Below are 13,486 nucleotides of genomic sequence, written 5' to 3' on the forward strand. Positions count from 1 at the left end.
CGAAAATCAGCGGTATGTTAAAGAACCTCGCTTTGATGCAGTTTGTGGCTAGACGTTCATTCACCGGAGTGAACGATAGTATTCGGCGACGGAGTCTCTCTCCYCCCAAAAATCCCACAACAAACTTGCGCTCCTTTATATGGCCACTGAAAGGATCTGTCCTTGTCCATCCATCGCATTTTTTGGACGGCGGTGATGTCAGCCTTTATTTTCACGAGGACACATCAATAAGTTGGGCAGCGGCACCTTCTCAATTAAGGGACCGGACATTCCAGGTGCATGCCCTCAATTCGTAGTCCTTATGTCGTTTGTCATGGTCGTCATCAAATGGGCGGTCACTCATCCGAGGCTTGTTGTTCCTTTTCATTGACATGATTTTTTACGTGGCGGGTCGCAAACCCAGCGTACAACCTTGAGGAGGTGATGYTTCGCCTTCCCACTTTAGCTCGCCTTCAAACGGATATTATTTGGTACGGATATTATTTGGCAACAATACATGGTCTAAGAAACGCAAATCATGAGCTACTTGAGCCATATATAAAAGAATCGTTTCTGTCCACTCCCAAGTGAATGACGATCAGAGAACTTTCCTTGCTTCTATACATGACTCCAACCTCTAAARACTGAGGGACTAGTTCCGGTTAATATGAACATTTTATAGGGTCTCCGAATCCTCTTTCTGGGTGGTACAAATTTCGTGGCAAACTTAATTTACCCTATGCAGGTTATAAAAAAMTTTAATTTTAGGTCGCTTAATATATCTAACTGGGAAGCTTTAGCTAAAATATTAGGGTTTTCAAGTGTAAGTTAATTAATCTTGGACTGCCTAACTGTTCAAGTGTTCGATTTGAAATTTTAAAATTCCTAATATATAATTGCTTCAATTTAAAAATTCTCAATTTTCAATATATTCCAATAGGTGCCAAATTTKACAACTTATTGACCCACCCTATTGCTGCCATAAATTTTCATAAAGCTGCTACTTTGCGATAAGTGCCTCCCGGCCGCTCCCAACTTGTCTGTCTATGTACACTTGGCATTTTTTACAGGACCTCATCGTTTGTACGCAGGATAATAAAACGATTTCCGTTGCATGCCATAAAATCTCCGGCATTTCAATTCAATTTCATTCGCCAGCCAAATATACATATATATATGTGTATATCTAAACATTCAATTCAATTTAGGAAATAAGCAGAGTCACAGTGCTATGTGTCGAGCGCGCACGTAGAGAGGGTCCTTTGATGTGTTGGTGTTGCTTTTTTTCAGCTAATAATTTTACTGCATAACTTTTTGCTTGCCGAAGCTCAGCGAAGTGGATTACTGTGTGTGAGACTTTTATTATTCCATCAACGTGCGCACAGTGCCGTTAGGGATGAAATGCATGCACATGCACACACACACACACACACATGCATGAGCACATCAACAACTGCGCGAACAGCTTAACAGCTCGAGGTATTTATTTGTTAAGGAAGCGAGCTGCCAGCGCGGCCACTCCCCGCTGTATCATCAACAAATTGCCGCTGCCAGTCAACATTTGTTGCTGTGGCATGGAGCTCGAGCGCAGCCATTAGCGCCAACACAACAAATGGCCGTTACAACAACAAATGTAATGCTAATATTAACGTTGCGTAAATGCGTTGGGAAAGCAACAACAAAAACTACCACTACCATCCACAACATCAACACCATTATGTATGCTGATAAGCGGTGTGGCAGCCAGGAGTTGCAAGGATAATGAAAACAATTTCATGCGTTGCCAACGCCTTGTTTATCGCCTSTTGGTGGTGTTGTTGGTGTTGCTGCTGTTGTTAGGGGTGCTAGCTAAGGGCAATGACGCACAGTGGCAGATGCTGTTCCKCGTTGTTATTGTTGYTGTTGCTGRCATTCGTAATGCCACCGCTTTCCTCCACCACTCAACCAACGCCACTCTCTTTCCATTATCTTTGCTCTTTCCTTGCGGTTTGCCATTATACCGTTAAGCTGTTTTGCTTGCGTGTGTGTGCAATTGTGTGTGTGTGTCTCATCGTAACCACCATATTTACCTTTTAATCCTTGTTAAGTGTTTCACTTTGTGTTTGTGTACTTACTATTGAGTGGCTGTACACCGTTAACCTGGTTGYTGTGCTYGCTGCTGCTGGTGTTGTTATTGTTGTTGGGTACTCGAGATTTTAATTGAATTAAGTGTCTGGTTAATTGAAAGACATGCGCGTGAATATATTTTGTGCTGATCCTGTTGTTGTGATTAGCCAGATTGCTCTTGCGGTTGCTCTTGTGTTGTTATTATTGTTGCTGTTTGTTTCATTGCATGCTGTCAGAGCAATTTCGACTCGGTTGTTTATTCGTGCGAAAATGCTGTTTATCAATTAATAATATCCGCTTTTGTCTAGAACTCAAAGAGAAGTACTCATGCGGAGCGGAAAGTGTGGGAAAATTTAGCCAGATAATCAGCTGTTTGTGGAAAGTTCGCTCTTTTTCCGTAATCTCGAATAAAAAAGGTTTTCACATAGTCGCTGTTTATGTTACGAAGCGTGAATCGGGAAAGGCGAATATCAGAAARTGGTAGGAAACAATTTAGATACTGAGCATAGAAAAAACAGACATAGTATAAGCATTCACATATTTCAGATGATTAGTCATTTTACTTAAAGAAGAAGAAGAACTTTGGGTTTTGCTGCTCCAGAAATGCAGCTTTAAAAATTTGGATATTGTTTTTCGAAACCAAATTTGGTAAATTTTTTTGTTGTTCGTTAAAGTTGTAAAGCCTTAGAAATTTGGGAAGTATATTACACTGTGGAACATTTTTGGTATTATTGTCTGGGGGGGTGAGAAATTCCAAGTTAGGGTGATGACCCCCCGTTTTTCCTTATCTTGATGTTTTTTCGCTTAGATGTATCATTTTAACAAAAACCAAAAAAAAAAAAAAGCACAAAAAAAAAAAAACAATTTCCGAGAATGCTCTTAACATCCTTGCGACAGAAACATCGTAGTTGTTAGAATCATGCTTTCCCAATAAGCCTTCTATTACTTCTTTGGTTGCCTGCCATGCATTGAATATATTATCAATCAGAATATTGTTGAATGCGTCACTTTTAATCAGCTTTCGTCTATCTCGACCATTTAGTACGCCTGATTGGAAAAAATTAATTTGTTAAGATGGAAACCATGGGAAATAAGGAAAAAATTGAAAAGGTCATAAAAAAAAGTGACACATACGAACGCCAAACCTTTTGAGGGTTTTACTATACTGACCTAGTACCATCACCCTGACTTGGAATTTCTCACCCCTCAGATTAGCTGTTGTACTGTGTTATTAGCCACTGCACTATTTATGTTCTCTTCATACCTAAAACGCTAAATAAAATATGTTTGATCGATCCACAAAACCAGTTGAGGTCCTTTGCCATCGCCTTGATGCCAACACGACGCTAACATTCGTTTTGTTATCTAAAACTATTTCGATGCTCTCGAAGACTTCATGACCTTCATTGGATGCTAAGATATTTAGATGTTTCTTATTACATTATAGCGCAATTCATAAGCCTTAGATAGTTTTTGATTTGGGTTAGTTCGATTTCTCAACCTTCACTAAAAATTTTCTACTCTAGGCTTCGGTATCAACTTTCCCGCGAGGTCCATTACTGTAAAATATAACAGTGAGCTGCCGACTTAGGCAATGCTGTGAGCATAGATTGGAAAATTGATTGAATCATACAGGATTGTCAATAAAATTTACTGTTTTTGGAACAGATTCAGAAGACCAAAAGATAATGCGATAAAGATATACAGTTAAATTTCTCATAACCGGACATTCAACGTCGCAGTGGTTTTGCCCGGCTAAGTGAGCTGTCCATATAGGGAGGCGTGGCAAAAACTAGAGTTTGAAATGTATTCTTACAGTCAGAAGCATTCAATGACGGTTATGAAGTCTTCGAAAGATTTCCTCACGCCAGTCGTGCATCCACCCTTGTTATTAACATTAATATTTTATTCCTGTCTAAGTTTATTATCCACTGAAAATCGAAGTTTATTCCTTTAAAGCCAATTTTATGTTGGTCAACTTTTTATACCCTGAACAGTTAGTTTGTAACATTCAAAATTAGATGTCGGAGACCCTATAAAATATATATATATTACATATATATGTATAGCAACAATGAAATCTCCGTAAAAATTGTTCATATCGAATTAATATAGCATATTGCTTAAATACAAACTGAAGACATAGTTACCAAAAGAAATATACCTGTGAAGGTTATATTAGCTATGGTGCAGCCGATGTTAACGTTTTTTAATGTTTTAAAATTACAACAACATAATTCAAGTAAATTTTATTGTCGGCCTTCATGGGTTACAGGCCTAGAGGACAATAGTTGCAATTCTATAAAAACTTTCAAACTACGCTCCTTCTGCGTCGCTCCCTCTGTCGTTTCAAAATGCTTGCCTTTCATCGGCCTGTTCAGGTAAGGAAACAAAAAAAGTCCGGGGGGCCACATTTGGGCTGCAGGGCGGCTGCGGAAGCGTTGGAATGCCAGCCTTGGTTAGGTAGCTGTTGAGAAGAAAGGCTGTGCGAGCTGGGGCGTTGTCGTGGTACAACTTCCAATCGGCTGCCATATCATGTCGGACCCGATTGACCTTTCGTTGGAATCTCTTAAGGACTTCCACGTAAAATTAGGCGTTGACAGTTTGTCCAGGAGCAACTAATTCATGGTGGACGACGCCTTTAATGTCAAAAGAGACAATGACCTTCGTTTTTACTATGGTTTTGCTCATTCATCAGCTATCTCTTTCCGGCCCTCCAAAAAGGTTGTGTGTCACCGAAACACACCACTTCTTGTTAAAGCAACATCTCTGTAAGTCTGCTGGATCGTATGAAACGTTTATGTCGCAGATTTACCGAGTTTCACACAGAACTCAATCGCGTACTTCTGCTCTAACGAACGTTGCATTTTTGGCTTGTACCACTGACGCGTCGCGCGAAAATGTTTGTCCTGAGTCTCCAGGTGCTCGGAGACAACTGAACAGTCGCTCGTTCATGAGCTAGGAACGCTCTCAACCGAATCCAATCGGTGCGCGCCCGTACAGTCTCGGCAGCACAAAGTCAGTGCTATTATATAGACAAACTCTATTTGTTTACGCATGTATCTCGCAGTACTGAAATCCATATATTATCCATTGTAATGTAGACTTTTTGGAGCTCATCGCTGTCAAAGCTAAACCCATCGGTAGTTATCTTTATTTTTTAAATTTTTTGCAACTAGTGTTTAGTGSCTCAGGCATCTTTTGAGCGTTTGCTTGCACTGAGCTTATTAGTTTAACCCTGTGATGCCAGCAGTGCCACATAATTCAGTTGGTCAGTTCAAAAACAGCTTCCTTGTGAAGGTCTCATTCATTCAAAGTCTCCTGAGACCATCATAAATACATTTAACAACACATTCCCTTGAGGGAAACCATGATACTTTAGTCTAACGAAAGCTAGACACTTCCAGAAATAGTGTTGAAACTGTTCTGCTTCACATTCTTTCAGACCTCTGTAAAAATTGACATCGTCAAATATTTTTGCCTCACCACTKGAATGCTTAGTGGAACAAGAATAGAAACAGAACGATTCTTGGGATCATAAGTGTCTGTAAGTGTTAACAAGTTTTCAAAAAAATRATTGGTACGGACTGCCTTGTTCTTTGGACGATGCTTGGCGAGTGATCATATAGCTTATCCATATCGTCTTAGGGACYTAGCAGATGGGTTTGTGAATGCTTAGACTTAGGTAGATCATTCGTTGAAAAAAATAAATATACTTACCTATAACCCTCTATAATTAACTTATTACAAGTCGGAGACCCTATTAAGCATTTACATAAAATATCAGCGCAACAAGCTCTATACGTTTAGCCAATTACTTCTATTTGTCTGTAAATACTAGAACCCTCATTGTTTGARAAATTTTGCGCACGTTCCTTTCTCACAAAATACTGCTCATTTGTCGGAACCATCGATTCCAGACAGCTATAGCATAAACTGCCATCTAAACTGACAGATCGGACWAATTTATTTAGACATCTTCTGTCGTAGATAATTACCTCAGTTAAGATTGTAAACCGTACATCTTTTTATATTGTAGTCGGACGAAGTCGATGCTAACGTTTATTCTTGTTTAATTTCCATAACTTCGTCATTGAAGTTATATAATTTTAATAMAACTTTTAAAATACTTATTATTGTATTTAGACGGCTACAGTTCATGGCGTTTCATAACCTCGTACAATTTAGTTCAAATATTTTTCCACATTTATTCAGCGTCATTTAAGAGTTTACGAGTTTGTGTGGATTTTGTGCGCATTTATTTTTATTGAAAGTGACAAAATTACTTTAATAATTGCAGCAACGATTTCCCAGATCGTGTAATAAGGCTAAAGTTGTCAAGAGCACGCACCGCATTTGAGCAATCCATTCGTTMCACGATCGGTAATCACGACCATTATGGGCAACCGCCCGTCGCTTTGTGTCGCCATAAAAGCGCTTCGACGCCATCTTGTGCATGTTCTGTCAAATGAAATGYCCACATGTCTGCCAGATTGACTACTACTGGCCGGGCCTGTCAGTTCAAGTGCCTCCACTTTAGCCGCGCAGCACCTGCTCCACCCGACAAGCGATAAATACTGGTACAATGTGGCATTTATAGAATTGTACACGCAGCGATATTTTGTTCGCATTCGCAATTTACGTCACTTGGCAATAAAATAATGATTGATCATAAATCAATGCTAGAATCTAAAAGGCGGTATGGTTAGAGAGACTAAAACCATTATTGCAGGGTTGCCAAATGTCTAGAACTGCTGTTAAATAGCGGTAAGTCAGTATTTGTCTTTTGAAAATTTTGTGTTACAGATTTAATTGGTGGTGCTTGTTCATATCCTATAACCGGGTTTTAGAATTTTAATGTAGCACGCRGAATCTTTGAGTATCACTGAAGCAGCAATTTCAAAACGTTCCTAAGCATACGGATATACTCACAAGCAAGATATTTGGTTGCKACATGACTTGAAGCTTAGAGACGTTGAAAGTTGATTTGCATTTCAGAAATGCGACTTTAACTTTTCAAAAAGAAGTTGTTTTTACATTGGATTGCAACTGTTGACAAATGCGAATGGAACCATTATGTGAAGCCTGTCCAATGCAATGGCAAAGGCTAATATCCATGACGCCACGGTAATGCTCTGTACTTATTGAGATCAGACGTTCCTTATAATAATAAGCTTATGAAACCGGATGAAATCATTTATTTATAACCTTTGTTCTGAACACTCTTAATAGAATATGATTCCCAACAGAGCAGGGTACCGAAAACTATCTTGATTCATTCTTTACGCCAATCCAAACCACACCAGGTGTTCTTATTTGTGAGATTGAGGGTTTATACAACCGTTACGAGTTTAGTTTTGCCCACGAAATCCTCTTTGATTTAGACTTCTATAAAAGCTTTCAGGTAATTATAAAATATGGTAGTGCAAGAAGAACACTAGTGAGCATTCTTTTGAGATCTGAAGAGAGGAAATGGTCGCTGGGACCATATCTGGAGAATTCGAAGCTCAATTAATAAATTTTTGCAATCGTTTTCACGGGCTTATGACATAGTGCATTGTCTCGGTGAAACAGCACTTTCTTTTTCTTCAAATGTAGCCGGGACTTCCAGGTGAGAATAGCCTGTGGACGCGAATGGAGAAGAAATTTAGTAAGGGAGGAGAACACCAACTCAATCTATACCGACGGATCCAAAACGCATTGCGGTGTGGAATTGATTTCTCTTTATCTTACCCTCTACCCAACTCAGCTAGCGTGTTCCAATCGGAAGTACTGGATATAGAGACTGCATTTATCTAGACAGCTAGGCGGCACTACCAGCCTTGTCATCGCTAAAGATTAACTTCAGGATAGTAAAGATAGCAAGTGCGGCTTTAAGCTCACTAGCTGGTCAACTCGAGTTATCGATAATGAGGGTTCCCGGTCATAGGAACGTTTTCGGCCCAAAACGCCGAAGAGTTGGTTATGTTAGGAGCTTCTCTAGACGAGTCTGAGACGCAGACAATACCGTTACTGCTATGAACGATCAAGAGGGAGCTAAATGTGCAATATGAATAAACAGTTGAGTAGATGGTGTTCTACAACAAAATGGAGGTTAACGAAAAACAGATATAGTCAAATTATGTCAAATAAAAAGACAAGGACTTATTACATAAACTCCAGGAAAGGTATATAAAAACTAACAGCTACCATAATGGGACACTGATCATTTGGAGAACAGGCGCTAGAAATAGAAATGTCCCCAGCTGCAAACTTGACGGAAGCAAGGAAACGGTTCTTGACTTCCTCTSTAAGCGTCCAACTTTATCACAAATCAGACATCGAAGTTGTGGAATCCATTAGATACCAAAACTTGAATGTCTATCTACAAAAAGTATAATWGAGAGAAGTAGTTTCATTGAGGGCACCAAATGGTTTGAGCGTCTGAAGGGCACTTGATATCAAGATAAGGAGCGCGAAGTGCAGCAATCTTAMCTACCTAACAATCAAGCATACCATTCGTTGAGGGTTAATTTTCCTCGAGCAGTATCGGGAAACTCGCCAGCAAGCCAAATTTTTGCTTCAACTGAATTTTTTCCTAAATTAATCTATACGTATTGTAAGTCTGATATCGTTCTCCCAACAGTTGGTCAACGTAAATGGAACCGACTCACATTTATATGCGGCCAGATCGGAAGTACAYAGAATTCCTATTGGCTATCRATAGARGAGATTGCAKRAGCATGATGGGAATACTAACTGGTTACTGTTTAATGATGACATACGCCCGCAAGATGGGGCTGACAGATCGATGAGACTGCAGGAWATGTCTAGAGTAGGGCACCAGGAACATCTCTTCTCTACTTGTCCCGAATTGCCAAGACTACGCTGTAAGYATGTGGGGTSCCCACTGTGYAATACACTGGAGGAGRTATCKACAGTGAGGCTGCARATTCTGTTAAAATTCGCKTCAAACGCAGATATCYCAAATGACGACTACACCTCTTGGACTTAGCAAGTGAACTCCATCTGGTACCGCAAAGGACCAAACCGATTAAGAAAAACTCATCGTCTAATAACCACAGCTGTACGTGCTGGGATCAATCTCAAATATTTAAATCATCCAAAACTACTAATTTTTCTTATATTTAATTTTTTATGATTTTATCAATCAATTTTTATAAAAAAATTTAACCTGGCAATATTGCTTGCAGCAACACCAACAACTCGATCGTACTAGTATTTCCACATAAACCACTAATGAAAAGTCAAGCAAATGTGCAACAYGGCTAAAGCGTTTGAAGGCCGACAGACACAGGCAACGTGCAACAGACGTCAAAGTGATGATGCCACACATTAAATATGGCCACATAATCATCATAATTACAACTTGTCAATAATTTCAAACATAAACGCAATAATAACAATAACAACAACAACAAYAATAGCAGTAGTAACAGCTATAATCATAAGAATAACAGCAGCAACAGGGCAGTTATGGCGATTCAATGGTTGTACGCAGCGACAGCAGCAGCCATTATTGCTTGTCAACGCATGCAATGCTGTCGGCCATTTATGGCCAACAACAGCAACTTAACTTGATTGTCACGAACGCCGCCGCTGCTGCCACAATTTTGATTGTAAACCTCTAAAGCGGACGGGCGGCTTATGATGCCTCTATCAAAATGCGCCGGCTCCGACTCCGGCTCCAGCGCAACAAGGCATGGCTCCACGCAGCATGCCACGGCTCAGCAGCACAGACGCTATGGAATGCGGGAGTCAGTTAGCGAGCGAGCAGGCAGCGTTTGACTTTGTCATAATCGTTGCAGTTATTAACTAAATTTTTTCTTGTTTATTGCTGTTGCTGTTGTTCTTGCTGCCGCTTTTTTGCTTACTACATACTGTCATTTTTATATAATTGTCATGTTGCGCGCGGTTCGCAGAAATTATTGCAAGCAGTSAATTGTTTGTTGTTGTTGTGGTTGTTTTTGTTGTTGCCTGTGTTATTCGCTGAGTTGTTGATATTACTTTTGACGTTGTTGTTGTGGTTGCAGTTTTTTGCCGTTTTGTTTTTTGTTGTGGTCATTTTCGTTTCGGTTGTTACCATTGTGTTCACTGTTGTTGTTGTTAAAAATTTCATTATTGTTGTTGTTGTACTTAAGTTGTTGCTGCCATTGTTATTGACATTTTGCCGTATTGTTTTTGCTGTTGTTGTTTTTGTTGTTGTTACTATTGTGTTTACTGCTATTGTTGTTGGTAGTAATTTTGTTGTTGCTATTGCAGTTTTTATCGCTTTCGTTGTAAGAGCCATTTTGTTGTTGCTGTTGGTGCAATTGCTTTCATATTGTTGTTGTTGTATTTTTTTCACTGACAGCGCTGATCACAGCGCCAATGCAATCATAAATCTGAGCAGGCACTCAGCCATATAATATATGTATAAAGGCSTATGTATGTGTGTGTGCTGCACGCATAATGTGTCATTGGGCATTTCAAAGCGTTGCACCGCTTTGCTCGCCACACAATTTTGCACATTTATGGCGTAATAGCGTTAAATCCTTGCATACCCTTTGGTATGTGGCATATATGATTGTGTTTGCATGATTATGTTGCTGCTTTGACGGGTTCTTAATTAGTTGTTGATGCCACAAACACACACACACACACACATACATACATAGTTTTGCCTACAAATGACCGCAAAGGTACTTGTGGCTGTTTGGCTGTGTGTGCGTGCAATTATAGTTTATCAATTATACATATACATATGTACATATGAATATGGATTTGTCAGACTCATTATATATGGCACTTTGTAGAGGTGTGTACTCTTATACCCACATATGTCTGTGTGTGTGTGAGTGTCATACTAATGACTGAAATTTCTTGTCGTTGCGTGTATGAAAGCTCATTAAGCTTGGCTTGCCGTGGAACCGGCTACGCCCAAAGTCCTCAGACCTGCACTTCAGACTTTCATTCGGAAAAAGATGGCAAAAGCCTGAAGGCAAGGATACGTTTTTGGTAAGGCTAATGGAATGCTTGTAGTCGCTTTGTTTGGCGCAGTTTTAATTGCCTCTATTTATGGAAATATCTGTTAATTGCGCRTTAATTTTTTATGCATAAATGCCAGTGCATGCATWTGTATGTGTGTGTGTTTGCATATTTATGTGTTCATAAACAAATATGGGTATGACTTCGCTGATTCCTTTGAACATTAATAAGGACGTTATTGATTGTGATGTTAATTTGCTGGTTTCTTGTGATTTGTGTTTATGATGTTTTCAAAAAAAAATTTCTACGTGCAAGAATTTATGTACAAGACACATAGAGCTAATTTCATATTCCTTTCGAGTACTTTCTAGCGAAGAACAGCCGAATGGGTGAAGCATCAGTGCAAACTKAATTAGTTGAATTGTAAATGTCAGGCGGCGTTTTGTAGCTTGGTGGAGGGATTTATGAAATAACCCTGAAATTCTTGGAGTCAAAAGTCGGATCTTGGGAAGATTGCGCCACGGTATTTAAACACATGTACGTTGGCGCAAGTAATTACAGAATAATATTTGTCGAATACTAAAATGTATTAACAACARATTTGTGGAAAATTTTTTCAAATTTTGCAGAGAAAAGCTTATTGCCAAAATGAAACTTTTGGTATGAGTAAATACACATTTCTTCTTGTCTTACCAATACCATTGACCTTCGGCCTGATGTATTATTTACTTCTAAACATCCTTCTTCACCAACTCCACTCGTACACAAACTTCGATACTGTTTCTTTAGTCATCTTTCAATCTGACAATATGACCAACTCTGAGCAGTCGCTGGACAATGTCAATGGCTTGGCACAGCTTTTCGTTTATACGGATACGATAGTTAGCGCCAAAACGAAATGAACCAAAAATCTTGTGAGCGAAAAGGGCTATACATTTAAGTTACCCACTGAGCTCAAATTGTTTTCCTTCGCTGATTCTCTCAGCTGGCAACATTACAGCAGCTGATGGCGATGCCAAGGTAAATAATATAAAGATGCCTATAWAATATATTCCCTAGCTGTTAGTTCATTCTCTTTCACATTAATGCTGATAGTCTTATTTATTAATAATAATAAATTAAAATGTAAATGYAAAGTACAAAAGTTCCAACATTGAACAAACTAAGGGATCCCGAAMTCAAATAGTGCATAGAACTGCCTCTTTGTGGGCCTCCATGACTTCTTTTGCGAGAATAAATTCGATGAATTCAATTTTGGAGCACTTTTTTCACTAAATAAATAGTACGTCATGCATTTTGACTTCTCATCACAGAATCAACAGAATCTAGTTTATAGCTTAAGACCAACTTCAAAGTACCACACCAGGAGTAGTATATTGGTTGTAAATCACAACTTCTTGGATGCCGTTCAATGTCACAATGTCTTAAATTGATCGGATCTACAAAGTTTTCCCGATGATTTTCTTTAAAAAAATCGTTATCGTCTTCAATTTGTTCTAAAACAAAAAACGTGAAATGGTTGTTTAGAGTGGTACGATGACTTMAGTTCTTGAGTGAGAACAATTTTATACSAATGCAARCCCAAATYCTTTCTCAAAATCCGTYAGATTGTCTCTTGAGACAGTCCCAATTGGGAATTTCTTGGAATCTACAAATTATATTTTCGAAATTTTCAACAATAGAGAGCACGAGAGGACTGTTATTACGACCATGGAGGGTTAATTAATTTGAGGATTGAACATCTTTAGCGAGCGGATTGTATTAATATTTTTTGTATGCTAAAAACTACATAAAATGTTACACCTATTAATAATAGCAAGTGAACCTTGGAACATAGTTGCCAAAAAGTATTGGCGGGACGGATCGGTTGAAGAATGGATACCAGCTCAAGACAAATTTACTGAGTAGATCCCCTGTGACCCGGAGTTTAACTTCCTTAACCACAGATAAGCACAGTAGCCCCATAAGTGTAGTAGATACTAGTAAATATTGACTTTGTTTCATTATTAGTTGTGTCTAGCGTTTTCGTGATAAGACATACACAAGTCTTATCACGAAGGGGTTTTTTTTGGACTATTCATTTTTTTCAGCCCCGTCATGAAATTTTCTTGGAAATACCGTAAAAAAAATTCAATGAAAATTTTAGCCCTTAATATTAACATGCATTTAAAGAAAAATCGAAAAAAAATAGATGAAAATTCCATACAGCCCAACTTAAAAAGCGAATATCTCKAGAAGTATTAATGATAKCAATTTTTACCTTGGAGCTGYTTTRTAGCAAATAAAATTTCCTACAAGCTTGTGATGAACATTTTTTCTATAGCTCTTGTCATTTACGAGATATATACAAAAACAATGCGAATTTCATGGAAAAATCAGGTTTAGAGCCCCGTACTACCTCGCCGGTGCGAGTTACGACTTTGCTGCACTGAGT

The sequence above is a fragment of the Bactrocera latifrons genome, unplaced genomic scaffold, assembly GCF_001853355.1.
Source record: "Bactrocera latifrons isolate USDA-ARS-PBARC rearing strain unplaced genomic scaffold, ASM185335v1 scaffold_113, whole genome shotgun sequence".
Classification (NCBI taxonomy): domain Eukaryota; kingdom Metazoa; phylum Arthropoda; class Insecta; order Diptera; family Tephritidae; genus Bactrocera; species Bactrocera latifrons.